We start from the raw sequence: 14,849 nt of genomic DNA, 5'->3' as shown, positions 1-14,849 counted from the left end.
AGGGTCTTGGAAATTCCTGTCTTGTGCAGGGGAGTGAGTTATTTGGAATGGAACCCCGGTCCGGAAACGTACCGCTTCCGTTCTGCCACAGTTTCAGTTCTGCCATTTAACTCATCCACTATTAGCTGAGCAACTAAATTAGGCGCGGCGCACTATAGTTTTTAGGTAACAGTTCGAAAGGAAACATAACGAAACATCGATTTATCACTTACGCACATTTGTTCGTATTAACTCTTCAACATTTCGTATTTGGATTATTCCAAAAGAAAAAAGAACCCAGCATACTGTACGTACAAAACAGTACTGATGCAGTACAACAGTGTGCGATGATACGAAACTTCCTGGCAGATTAAAACTACGTGCTTGACCGAGACTCGAACTCGGGACCTTGTTAGAGCCTAATGGAGAGGTGAAACTTCCAGGCAGATGAAAACTGTGTGCCAGGCCGAGAATCGAACTCGGCACCTTGTTAGAGCCTAATGGAGAGGTGAAACTTCCAGGCAGATGAAAACTGTGTGCCAGGCCGAGAATCGAACTCGGTTCCTTGTTAGAGCCTAATGGAGAGGTGAAACTTCCAGGCAGATGAAAACTGTGTGCCAGGCCGAGAATCGAACTCGGTACCTTTTCCTTTCGCAGACAAAAACTCTACCATCTCAGCTACCCAAGCACGACCCGTCCTCATAGCTTCAATTCCGCCAGTACGCCGTCTCCTATCTTCCAAACTTCATAGAAGCTGTCCTGCAGACTTCGCAGAACTAGCTCTCCTGGAAGAAAGGATATTGCAGAGACATGGCTTAGCCACAGCATGGGGGATGTTTCCAGGCACACAGTTTTAATATGCCAGTAAGTTTCATATCAGCGCACACTCCGCTGCAGAGTGGAAATCTCATTCTGGAAAGGGAGAAGGAAGAGGAAATGGACAGAGAGATTGGAGAGAAGTAAATTACAATGTAATGAATACCCCTAGCTGCATACAGGCGTTGTTATAAGTCAACGAGGACAGTTGAAAATGTGTGCCCCGACCGGGACTCGAACCCGGGATCTCCTACTTATATGGCAGACGCTCTATCCATCTGAGCCACCGAGGACACAGAAGATAGTGCGACTGCAGGGACTTATCTCTGGCACGCCTCCTGTGAGACCCACCACACTTCCAGCTTATTGTCCCGCACTATAATCATAGTGCCCCTGCCCATTATACTCATTAATCGCGGCTTTTTGCCGATTCCCGTAAGAGTTCGGGCACTGCTTGGGCATCAGCACAGCAGTAGATGGTTAAATGGCCGGTGAGCCTTATATATAATAAACATCGAAAATGCGGTCCTGAACGATAACAGACATACGTGTAAGATTATAGCAAGCTCTTGTATTATCTTTCACATTCGCAAAAAGTAAAAAGAAAGAAAATTGATGTCCTTTTATGAAACTAACGTGAACTATGAATCGTCTTGCCTTAATGCAGTTGCAGATTTACTCTTCAGCTTCCAGTTACGAGACTGCAGCATTTTCGATCGTCCAAAGCAAACCATGTCCTAGCTTCACACGACTATACCGTGGCTTCCAACTCGTAGCATTCCCAACACATAAAATTTGGCCATTCATCACCAGATCGTGGAGTGGACCTCACTATGACCGACTTGCCTCCATATTCGTGAAACTGGACATAACATTTGCAGTTGGAATTTTACTGTGTCGTACTATTGCAACCATTCAAAGTCATCTGAAGGAGATTGCTTATGCTCTTCCTACGTGGGCCAAGATGCGTGCTAGAAGATCACATTATAAAGGCCTCAAGGAATGATTAGGTTCTGCAGTTTCTCAGTATTTACATTATTAAATAAAATGTAATAAAAATTTTATAATATTAGTGTGGTGTCACCGCCAGACACCACACTTTCTAGGTGGTAGCCTTTAAATCGGCCGCGGTCCGTTAGTATACGTCGGACCCGCGTGTCGCCACTATCAGTGATTGCAGACCGAGCGCCGCCACACGGCAGGTCTAGAGAGACTTCCTAGCACTCGCCCCAGTTGGACAACCTACTTTGCTAGCGATGGTTCACTGACAAAATACGTCCTCATTTGCCGAGACGATAGATTAGCATAGCCTTCAGCTACCTCATTTGTTACGACCTAGCAAGGCGCCATTATTAGTTACTATTGACCTTGTAGACCATGTACCGTCAGATCGACGTTCACCATTAATGGATTAAAGTTAAGTATTCCACCAGCTACGTCCTTTTTTCTAAATTCTAATTTCCTTGTCCTGTTCCAGACCTCACGCCAGCCTGCGTGAGCTAAAACGCGTGCCTTTCGGCCTCCTTCTAGTATCACGGTTGGCTCTCCTGCCAACCAAAACAATTAGTTTTATATTATAAAAACAACAAATTGAGGTGTAATTAATAAAAGCAGTAAAACACATAACGTACTGTTTAGAGTCACGCACACAAAATGCGAAAAATACATACCCTTAAGTGTCATTAATAGCCAGAAGTGAGATGTGGCAGATAAACAGTGCAAACATTAACTACGAAAAGCTTCTGGAGAAAAGAATTTTGGGTCACAACTTCATTAAAAGAAGAGATCGATTGATAGGACACATGATGAGGCATCGAAGACTAGTCAATTTTGATATGGAGGGAAATGTGAGGGGTGAAAATCGTAGAGGGAGACCAGGGTTACACTACGATAACCAGGTTCAGATGGATGTAGGTTAGAGTAGTTGTACAGAGATGAAGAGGACAGCACAGGACAGATGTGTATGGGGAGCTGCAACAAACCACTCTCTGGACTGAATGCCACGATATGTAACGTATAGAACAAAATTTCTGGACTACATTTGTCTAGGTAACATATTTAAGTGATTAGCGTTGCAAGAACACAGGTTAACGTAAGTGCGAGATTATTCTAATGGTTCAAATGGCTCTGAGCACTATGCGACTTAACTTCTGAGGTCATCAGTCGCCTAGAACTTAGAACTAATTAAACCTAACTAACCTAAGGACATCACACACATCCATGCCCGAGGCAGGATTCGAACCTGCGACCGGAGCGGTCGCTCGGTTCCAGACTGCAGCGCCTAGAAGCGCACGGCCACTCCGGCCGGCCGAGATAATCCATTGTAAATGTGAAATGCTGGTACATTAATAACTGGTCTAACCGCCAGAATGTTGAATGCAAGCATGTAAAAGCGCGTGCATTGTGTTTGACAGGTGCCGTATTTCAGTTTGTTTGATGCAGTCCCATGCCTGTTGTACTTGGTCGGTCGATACAGGGACGGTTAATGCTGGCTGCGTACGACAGTGGAGTTTTCCGAAGATATCCCATACGTGCTCGATTGCAGACAGATCTGCTGACCGAGCAGGCCAAGGCAACGAGTGGACACTTTGTAGAGCTAGCTGGGTCACAGCAGCTGTATGTGGGCGAGCGTTATCCTGTTGGAAAACAAGCCCTATGTTGTGGATTGGCAGGAGACCAACCCACTAAATTGAGAGGAAGCCGAAAGGCACGCGTTTAAGCTCACGCAGGCTGGCGTGAGGTCTGGAACAGGACAAGGAAATTAGAACTTAGGAAAAAGGAGGTAACTGGTAGAATACTTAACTTTAATCCATTAATGTTGAACGTAGCTCTTGTCTGTACATTATTTACAATATCAATAGTAACTGATAATGGCGCCTTGCTAGGTCGTAGCAAATGACGTAGCTGAAGGCTATGCTAACTATCGTCTCGGCAAATGAGAGCGTATTTTGTCAGTGAACCATCGCTAGCAAAGTCGGCTGTACAACTGCGGCGAGTGCTAGGAAGTCTCTCTAGACCCGCCGTGTGGCGGCGCCCGGTCTGCAATCACTGATAGTGGCGACACGCGGGTCCGACATATACTAACGGACCGCGGCCGATTTAAAGGCTACCACCTAGCAAGTGTGGTGTCTGGCGGTGACACCACACCATAGAATGCTATTCATGAATGGCAACACAACAGTTCGAAGCATCATAGTGTACAAATTTCCAGTGAGGGTCCGTGATATAACCATGTCATATGAAATCGTACCGCAGACCGTAACACTAAGTGCAGGTCCAGTGTGTCTAGCATGCAGACGGGTTGGTTGGTCTCCTAACCAACACACGGCCATCACTGGCATCGAGGCAGGACCAACTTTCATCAGGAAACACAACAGAACTCCACTGTGACGTCCAATTAGCTCTCCTTTGACACCACTGAGCCGGCCGAAGTGGCCGTGCGGTTCTAGGCGCTGCAGTCTGGAACCGCGAGACCGCTACGATCGCAGGGTCGAATCCTGCTTCGGGCATGGATGTGTGTGATGTCCTTAGGTTAGTTAGGTTTAACTAGTTCTAAGTTCTAGGGGACTAATGACCTCAGCAGTTGAGTCCCATAGTGCTCAGAGCCATTTGAACCACTGAAGTCGCAAATGGCGGTGGTTTGAGGATAGTGCAGTGCACGCTACAGGGCGTCTGTCTCGGGGCTGTCCTTGAAGTAACCTTTTGTAACAGTTGGTTGTGTCACTGTGATGCCAACTGCAGCTCAGATTGGTGCTGCAGACGCAGTACGATGCACCAGAGCCATACGCCTAACATGATGGTCTTCTCTGTCGGTAGTACGACGTGACGATGTACAGACCGGTCTGCTCGTTCTAGTAACCACTACAGTGGCTACATTCCTGCCAAGCCTTTCTGCATTATCGCAGAAGCGGCACCCAGCTTCCTGCAGCCCTATTACAAGACCTCGTTCAAACTCAGTGAGGTGTTGATACGAGGTGTGGCTAGAAAAAAACCGGACTAGTACTGGTGAAACAATAAAACGAATGCAATAAGGCTGAAAGTCGCGTGGCCTGTCACGTGACTCTCGCTCCGCCTACTGCTCGAGTTTCATCTGCCTCCTGCACTCAGCCGGCCGAAGTGGCCGTGCGGTTAAAGGCGCTGCAGTCTGGAACCGCAAGACCGCTACGGTCGCAGGTTCGAATCCTGCCTCGGGCATGGATGTTTGTGATGTCCTTAGGTTAGTTAGGTTTAACTAGTTCTAAGTTCTAGGGGACTAATGACCTCAGAAGTTGAGTCCCATAGTGCTCAGAGCCATTTGAACCAACCTCCTGCACTCAGTCTGCCCGTGGCGTCTGTTTTAAGTAGTTGACGTTTTGTCTGTGCGTCGGAAAATGTTGAGTGTACAGAAAGAACAGCGTGTTAACATCAAATTTTGTTTCAAATTAGGAAAATCTGCAAGTGAAACGTTTGTAATGTTACAACAAGTGTACGGCGATGATTGTTTATCGCGAACACAAGTGTTTGAGTGGTTTAAACGATTTAAAGATGGCCGCGAAGACACCAGTGATGACACTCGCACTGGCAGACCATTGTAAGCAAAAACTGATGCAAACATTGAAAAAATCGGTAAACTTTTTCGACAAGATCGCCGTTTAACAATCAGAGCAGTGTCTGAGTTAACATGAGTTGACAAGGAAAGTGTTAGGCAGATTCTTCATGAAAGTTTCAACATGAACAAAGTGTGTTCAAAAATTGTTCCAAAGTGTCTCACAGTTGAACAGAAGGAACGCCGAAGAATGATTTGTTCTGACATCCTGGAAAACATTGAAAGTGATCCCACCTTCTTACAAAATGTTATTACTTGCGATGAATCGTGGTTTTTTACTTACGATCCCGAAACTAAACGCCAATCGATGCATTGGAAAACTCCTGGTTCTCCACGACAAAAAAAAGCACGAATGTCAAAATCGAAATTCAAGGCAATGATGATTGTTTTTTTTGACATCAAAGGGATTGTGCACATTGATTGGGTACCAGAGGGACAAACAGTGAATCAGCATTACTACATTAGCGTCCTGACTACCCTACGTGAGCGAGTACGGAGAAAACGGAACGATTTGTGGAGAAAAAAGTCATGGATCCTTCACCAATACAATGCCCCAGCTCACAGTGCGTTGTCAGTGAAGACGTTTTTGGCAAAACACAACATTCCCATATTAGATCATCCACCCTAAAACCTGATTTGGCCCCCTGTGACTTTTTTCTTTTCCCTAAAGTCAAGTCAGCTTTGAAAGGAACTAGATTTGAGACTGTTGAAGCAGTAAAAGAAAAAGCGACGGTAATGTATGGACTTACCGAAAATGATCTGGAGCATTGCTATGAACAGTGGAAAATTCGTATGGAGCGGTGTAGAGACCGACGAGGAGAGTACATTGAAGGAGATAACATGAAATTGTAAATAATTGTAAATAAATGTTTTTTCCAGCATCAGTCCGGTTTTTTCCTAGCCACACCTCGTATTATCGTTTTTGTCACCTTAAAGAGATTCTTGACCGACATCAACTCACCACGTCGAAGCGACATCAGCTCACCATTTCCAATCTCAAAGGTAACTAACGCTCATGGCCGTTACAGCGTGTATGTAAAACAAACCTGATTTGCACCCTAATAGTGACACTACCAGCGCTATTCTTATGCGACTGGTGCGAAATTTAAGCAGACGTCATCTTTCAGATATAGAAAGAGGAATACCAACTTCCGTTTATGTCCCACAATGTCTTAATGTTGGATGTCAGTTGTGCTGTTTATAATACTCCTACAGTGCTATAGTCCGATCTCTGGCGACCTACAGAGAGGGGAAGCACCCCGCACCATTATGCACATCAATTTCAGTGAAACGATAATTTCGCACAAATGGAAACATCTTACTGAAATGATAATTAATAAGTGTGGCCCAAACAAGCAAAACCATACACACAGATAAATGTGTACATTAAGCCAAAACGCTACTTTGTGTAGCAGTTGTTATTATTGTGACTTTATTTTCATTGGCTGTAGCCCTATTTCGGCTCAAAGGCCATTTTCAAGCACTATGCAACATATAGTACGGTATTTAGATCATATATTTGTGAGTTTTCGTAATAAATAATTATTTTGGTACGTTTGGCGTAAGACTTACTTCCATTTTACGTCGTTGACGCTGTTGATGTCAGATATCTTACTTGGTGCGGTTTTAAGGAAAGCACAGGCGAAATTATAAATTACTCGCCAAGTAATGCCTCAGCTGTGGAATTTTTCTTTGTTGGCCAGTACTGTTAAGATCTTGTTAATATTTTGTTAGTTTGACAGCTTCGAGTCATGTCAGCGATGTTACATGATTGCAGATTTGTTTTTATAAATCTATGGAGTTGTGTGATAGTAAATTTTTTGCAGCTGTATATTGGTGTTCTTTTGGCCTATCTACAATAAACACAACAAACCGTTTCACACTAAGATTCATAGCGACATAAAATTAAGTCATCCTTACAAGACATATACACTCCTGGAAATGGAAAAAAGAACACATTGACACCGGTGTGTCAGACCCACCATACTTGCTCCGGACACTGCGAGAGGGCTGTACAAGCAATGATCACACGCACGGCACAGCGGACACACCAGGAACCGCGGTGTTGGCCGTCGAATGGCGCTAGCTGCGCAGCATTTGTGCACCGCCGCCGTCAGTGTCAGCCAGTTTGCCGTGGCATACGGAGCTCCATCGCAGTCTTTAACACTGGTAGCATGCCGCGACAGCGTGGACGTGAACCGTATGTGCAGTTGACGGACTTTGAGCGAGGGCGTATAGTGGGCATGCGGGAGGCCGGGTGGACGTACCGCCGAATTGCTCAACACGTGGGGCGTGAGGTCTCCACAGTACATCGATGTTGTCGCCAGTGGTCGGCGGAAGGTGCACGTGCCCGTCGACCTGGGACCGGACCGCAGCGACGCACGGATGCACGCCAAGACCGTAGGATCCTACGCAGTGCCGTAGGGGACCGCACCGCCACTTCCCAGCAAATTAGGGACACTGTTGCTCCTGGGGTATCGGCGAGGACCATTCGCAACCGTCTCCATGAAGCTGGGCTACGGTCCCGCACACCGTTAGGCCGTCTTCCGCTCACGCCCCAACATCGGGCAGCCCGCCTCCAGTGGTGTCGCGACAGGCGTGAATGGAGGGACGAATGGAGACGTGTCGTCTTCAGCGATGAGAGTCGCTTCTGCCTTGGTGCCAATGATGGTCGTATGCGTGTTTGGCGCCGTGCAGGTGAGCGCCACAATCAGGACTGCATACGACCGAGGCACACAGGGCCAACACCCGGCATCATGGTGTGGGGAGCGATCTCCTACACTGGCCGTACACCACTGGTGATCGTCGAGGGGACACTGAATAGTGCACGGTACATCCAAACCGTCATCGAACCCATCGTTCTACCATTCCTAGACCGGCAAGGGAACTTGCTGTTCCAACAGGACAATGCACGTCCGCATGTATCCCGTGCCACCCAACGTGCTCTAGAAGGTGTAAGTCAACTACCCTGGCCAGCAAGATCTCCGGATCTGTCCCCCATTGAGCATGTTCGGGACTGGATGAAGCGTCGTCTCACGCGGTCTGCACGTCCAGCACGAACGCTGGTCCAACTGAGGCGCCAGGTGGAAATGGCATGGCAAGCCGTTCCACAGGACTACATCCAGCATCTCTACGATCGTCTCCATGGGAGAATAGCAGCCTGCATTGCTGCGAAAGGTGGATATACACTGTAATAGTGCCGACATTGTGCATGCTCTGTTGCCTGTGTCTATGTGCCTGTGGTTCTGTCAGTGTGATCATGTGTTGTATCTGACCCCAGGAATGTGTCAATAAAGTTTCCCCTTCCTGGGACAATGAATTCACGGTGTTCTTATTTCAATTTCCAGGAGTGTATTTATTTGACTCTAACAGCACCTGTGGTCCGAACCATCTATCTTTTGTGCCACTTGTAACTCGTCGAGGCATACCAAATGACAACAGGAAGAAAACAAGACGAAGTCAAGCGAGACGTCGAGCAAGAACTTAGTATCGAGGTAAGTCTTACCAGGAAGAAATTTTAAATCGGGGAATTTTTAGCTTTGGTCTTGTGGGTTTTCACAGGAGCTACTAATTTATGGTGATAATCGCGAAAAACGTAAAAACGGAGAACGTAAAATCGAAGTTCCACTATATATACATTTATGTTATAGATATTTAAAGATATATTGCCTTTGTCCATCCAAATCTTTATTGTAGCGAAGAAATATACAGGGTGATTCAAAAAGAATACCACAAATTTAGGAATTTAAAACTCTGCAACGACAAAAGGCAGAGCTAAGTACTATCTGTCGGCGAATTAAGGGAGCTATAAAGTTTCATTTAGTTGTGCATTTGTTCGCTTGAGGCGCTGTTGACTAGGCGTCAGCGTCAGTTGATGCTAAGATGCGATGGATCGGCCGCCAGGCAGCCCGTGACAGAGCACTTCATCACTGGCCTCCAAGAAGCCCTGATCTTACCCCCGGCGATTTTTTCTTATGGGGGTATGTTAAGGATATGGTGTTTCGGCCACCTCTCCCAGCCACCATTGATGATTTGAAACGAGAAATAACAGCAGCTATCCAAACTGTTACGCCTGATATGCTACAGAGAGTGTGGAACGAGTTGGAGTATCGGGTTGATATTGCTCGTGTGTCTGGAGGGGACCATATTGAACATCTCTGAACTTGTTTTTGAGTGAAAAAAAACCTTTTTAAATACTCTTTGTAATGATGTATAACAGAAGGTTATATTATGTTTCTTTCATTAAATACACATTTTTAAAGTTGTGGTATTCTTTTTGAATCACGTGTGTGTGTGTGTGTGTGTGTACACTACTCGCCATTAAAATTGCTACACCAAGAAGAAAGGCAGATGATAAACGGGTATTCATTGGACAGATATATTATACTAGAACTGACATGTGATTATATTTTCACGCAGTTTGGGTGCATAGATCCTGAAAAATCAGTACCCAGAACAACCACCTCTGGCCGCAATAACGGCCTTGATTCGCCTGGGCATTGAGTCAAACGGGGCTCGGATGGCGTGTACAGGTACAGCTGCCCATGCAGCTTCAACACGGTACCACAGTTCATCAAGAGTAGTGACTGGCGTATTGTGACGAGCCAGTTGCTCCGCCACCATTGACCAGACGTTTTCAGTTGGTGAGAGATCTGGAGAATGTGCTGGCCAGGGCAGCAGTCGAACATTTTCTGTATCCAGAAAGGCCCGTACACGACCTGCAACACGCGGTCGTGCATTATCCTGCTGAAATGTAGGGTTTCGCAGGGATCGAATGAAGGGTACAGCCACGGGTCGGAACACATCTGAAATATAAAGTCCACTGTTCAAAGTGCCGTCAATGCGAACAAGCAATGCGAACAAGAGGTGACCGAGACGTGTAACCAATGGCACCCCATACCATCACGCTGGGTGATACGCCAGTATGCCGATGACGAATACACGCTTCCAATGTGCGTTCACCGCGATGTCGCCAAACTCGGATGCGACCATCATGATGCTGTAAACAGAACCTGGATTCGTGCACCCAGGTTGGTCGTTGAGCACACCATCGCAGGCGCTCCTGTCTGTGATGCAGCGTGAAGGGTAACCGCAGCCATGGTCTCCGAGCTGATAGTCCATGCTGCTGCAAACGTCGTCGAACTGTTCGTGCAGATGGTTGTTGTCTTGCAAACATCCCCATCTGTTGACTCAGGGATCGAGACGTGGCTGCACGATCCGTTACAGCCATGCGGGTAAGATGCCTGTCATCTGGACTGCTAGTGATACGAGGCCGTTGGGATCCAGCACGGCGTTCTCTATTGCCCTCCTGAACCCACCGATTCCATATTCTGTTAACAGTCCTTGGATCTCGACCAACGCGAGCAGCAATGTCGCGATACGATAAACCGCAATCGCGATAAGCTACAATCCGACCTTTATCAAAGTCGGAAATGTGATGATACGCCTTTCTCCTCCTTACGCGAGGCATCACAACAACGTTTCACCAGGCACCGCCGGTCAACTGCTGTTTGTGTATGAGAAATCGGTTGGAAACTTTCCTCATGTCAGTAAGTTGTAGGTGTCGCCACCGGCGCCAACCTTGTGTGAATGCTCTGAAAAGCTAATCATTTGCTTATCACAGCATCTTCTTCTTGTCGGTTACATTTCGCGTCTGTAGCACGTCATCATGGTGTAGCAATTTTAATGGCCAGTAGTGTATATATACTCAGTCGCAAAAGTATTCGGACAGTGGGAAGTTTCACAATGAGTACTCGAGAAACACTGACTATGAAACCCAAACATATTTATTAGGAATATGTATGCGAAACAACATTAATTACAAAAGAATTATTGTATTATTTCGTTTCCACAACATAAATAACAGAAAAATTAACAACAAAAATGAAACATCCTGCACACCCTGCTGCTAGAAAAGTATTCGGACACTGTCCAATAAATGTTCATAAGCTGTACGACGAAAATGTCAATACCTTGTGGGTCCACCTTCCATTTTCAATACCTTCTCCAATCTACTAGGCATACTTTCCACGAATTTTTTCGTGAAATCTGGGCCTATATTTGCCCATTCTTGGCGCAGTTTCTCTTTCAAGGTCTCCTTCGTATAGATATTGTCCGAGCGGAGGGTCCGTTTCAATTTATCCCACAAATGTTTGATTGGGTTAAGGTCTGGTGATTGGTGAGGGGGGGGGGGGGTGGTGTGCAGTACTTTCGGGCAATTGAAGAGCAACCACATTTGTACAATATGCGCGGTATGCTTGGGATCATTATCCTTACAAAAATGAAATTTGTTCGCAATACCTAGATGTCGTGCACTCTGCTTCAAATGTCCTCGCAGTATATTCAAATACGCGCCCTTGTTCATCGTATCATCAATGAACACTAAATCACCCACACCACTGCCGGACATGCATCCCCACACCATGATGCTCCCACCTCCAAACTTTACTGTTGGGATTCGGCTCTTCATTGGTCTTTCGCCACACGTTTGCCTTTCCGTCGCTTTGCCATAATGTAAATTTACGTTCGTCGCAAAATATCACCCGATTCCACCAAGCCTGATCGTATTCGGCGTATTCTCTCCCAAACTGCATACGTTTCTTCTGGTTCACTGCATTTATGAATGGCCTTCGCCATGCCACTCGACCATGGTACTGCGATCGTCGTAGTACTCTCCGCACGGTTTCGGGATGAACTTTTATATCAAGGTCTCCCTCCACCTCACTTGCAATTCGTGTGGCAGTTATTTTCGAATTCTGTTGTACCTTTCGCACAATCACATGTTCATCTCTCTGTGAAAATGTCGGTGGCCGTCCTGTACTGCAACGGAATTCCAATCGGTCTTCTTTCTCGAACCGTTTAATTATGTCGTGAACTGTACTTTTCTTCATGTTCACGATTGCGGCAATTTCCCTGCAGGTTTTCCCCTTCGCGTGATGATAAACGACAAGTTGCCTTTGCTCGAACGTAGAACACTTCCCTCTGCGTCTCATCGTCGACCTGCACAGGCTCGCGATACGTGTTTACTAATCATCGCTATCGTCTCGCGGAAATGTCGGACACACTGCGGTCGCTTCACCCTCTGTGCGTCTCGGAATGAACTATCCTCTCACGTTGTCCGCCTTTGTCCGAATACTTTTGTTGCACCTTCCCATGCCGTTTTCAGGAAATATTACGTAACAGACACATGTCCAACAACAATTCCTCGTATTTGATGCGTGTTTCACGTTGCGACATCGTACCCGAGTCCCAAATACATTACAAAGTGCAATTTCTGTATTTGTTCATGAGGCAAACTGCAAAATTATCCGCCGTTACGTGCTGTCCGAATACTTTTGCGACCGAGTGTAATACTGGAGGGAAACGTTGTTACAAAAAATCTCGATAATTTCTTCGCTATAATAAACGTTTGGATAGACACAGGCAATATATCTATAAATATTTATAACATGCTTATAAACATATATATCTATCTATACTTACTGCATAAAGACAAGTCAGTGATTAATTTTGTTGCCAAAATCTCGAAAGGTCCTTGCCCGGTTTACTTCATATTGCCACGCAATACTCTATTAAAATTCAGACGTACATAAGCTGTATATTTTTTTAAACAACAATGTACAGATTTTCTTTTAGAAGTGACTGCACGAAAGGAAGTGTTGTGGGAAAATTAATGGTTTTGTTTTCTTTCTCCCAGTCAGCTTTAACTTAGGTATGTGGGCTTGTAAGCTAAGCCATTAGAGAAATTGTTTTCTCTACAAATATTCTTTCCCCTTATACAGGGTCTTGGAAACTCCTGTCTTGTGCAGGGGAGTGAGTTATTTGGGATGGAACCCCTGTCCGGAGACGTACCGCTTCCGTTCTGCCACAGTTTCAGTTCTGCCATTTAACTCATCCACTTCTAGCTGAGGAACTAAATTAGGCGCGGCGCACTATAGTTTTTAGGTAACAGTTCGAAAGGAAACATAACGAAACATCGATTTATCACTTACGCACATTTGTTCGTATTAACTCTTCAACATTTCGTATTTGGATTATTCCAAAAGAAAAAAGAACCCAGCATACTGTACGTACAAAACAGTACTGATGCAGTACAACAGCGGCTCGATGTGGCGACCGCCAACGTTGCTACAGACATTGTACCTACGAAGCAGGTTCTGATGCACGCTCCTTATCCCACCTGAAGTCTCTTCACATTCTGGTGCAGTGGGCAAAACTCGTGCTAGTAGACTTACCTCTGCCTCCACAGGAGTCCCGCAGCAAGGCAGACGTTTAAGTGACATCTGGTGACCGTCTGACGAAGTACACGTCACCCTGTCTACCCTATTGGATACCGGGACAAACAACTTTTTCTCTTCCCCCCCCCCCCCCCCCCAGCAGACGTGAACGCGTTACACATGTGAACTGAAACTGTCGTAGAACGGAAACGGCACGTTTCCGCATATGGGTTCCTACTCAAAATAATCACCCACTTCTACAAGCCCTAGAAGTTTGTAACGGGAATTTCCGAATACCCTGCATATGGTACCATGGCTAAATTTTCACTCTGCAACGGAGTGTGCGATGATACGAAACTTCCTGGCAGATTAAAATTGCGTGCCTGACCGAGACTCGAACTCGGGGCCTTGTTAGAGCCTAATGGAGAGGTGAAACTTCCAGGCAGATGAAAACTGTGTGCCAGGCCGAGAATCGAACTCGGTACCTTTTCCTTTCGCAGACAAAAACTCTACCATCTCAGCTACCCAAGCACGACCCGTCCTCATAGCTTCAATTCCGCCAGTACGCCGTCTCCTATCTTCCAAACTTCATAGAAGCTGTCCTGCAGACTTCGCAGAACTAGCCCTCCTGGAAGAAAGGATATTGCAGAGACATGGCTTAGCCACAGTATGGGGGATGTTTCCAGGCACACAGTTTTAATATGCCAGTAAGTTCCATATCAGCGCACACTCCGCTGCAGAGTGGAAATCTCATTCTGGAAAGGGAGAAGGAAGAGGAAATGGACAGAGAGATTGGAGAGAAGTAAATTACAATGTAATGAATACCCCTAGCTGCATACAGGCGTTGTTATAAGTCAACGGGGACAGTTGAAAATGTGTGCCCCGACCGGGACTCGAACCCGGGATCTCCTACTTATATGGCAGACGCTCTATCCATCTGAGCCACCGAGGACACAGTGCGACTGCAGGGACTTATCTCTGGCACGCCTCCTGTGAGACCCACCACACTTCCAGCTTATTGTCCCGCACTATATTCATAGTGCCCCTGCCCATTATACCCATTAATCGCGGCTTTTTGCCGATTCCCGTAAGAGTTCGGGCACTGCTTGGGCATCAGCACAGCAGTAGATGGTTAAATGGCCGGTGAGCCTTATATATAATATACATCGAAAATGCGGCCCTGAACGATAACAGACATACGTGTAAGATTATAGCAAGCTCTTGTATTATCTTTCACATTCGCAAAAAGTAAA

General features: G+C 46.1%; 2 non-coding genes across 2 annotated transcripts; both read right to left on the bottom strand.

Annotated features, from left to right (window-relative positions):
* Positions 1–1,014: 1,014 nt before the first annotated feature.
* On the bottom strand, positions 1,015–1,088 carry Trnai-uau (transfer RNA isoleucine (anticodon UAU)). Its single transcript has one exon. It is a non-coding gene; the product is annotated as a tRNA-Ile (tRNA).
* Positions 1,089–14,474: 13,386 nt separating this feature from the next.
* Trnai-uau (transfer RNA isoleucine (anticodon UAU)) lies at positions 14,475–14,548 on the bottom strand. Its single transcript has one exon. It is a non-coding gene; the product is annotated as a tRNA-Ile (tRNA).
* Between the last annotated feature and the right edge of the window lie 301 nt (positions 14,549–14,849).

Source organism: Schistocerca nitens, chromosome 6 (genome assembly GCF_023898315.1).
Source record: "Schistocerca nitens isolate TAMUIC-IGC-003100 chromosome 6, iqSchNite1.1, whole genome shotgun sequence".
Lineage (NCBI taxonomy): Eukaryota > Metazoa > Arthropoda > Insecta > Orthoptera > Acrididae > Schistocerca > Schistocerca nitens.
Note: the sequence above shows the minus strand (reverse complement) of the source record. Positions and strands in the feature narration are given on the sequence as shown.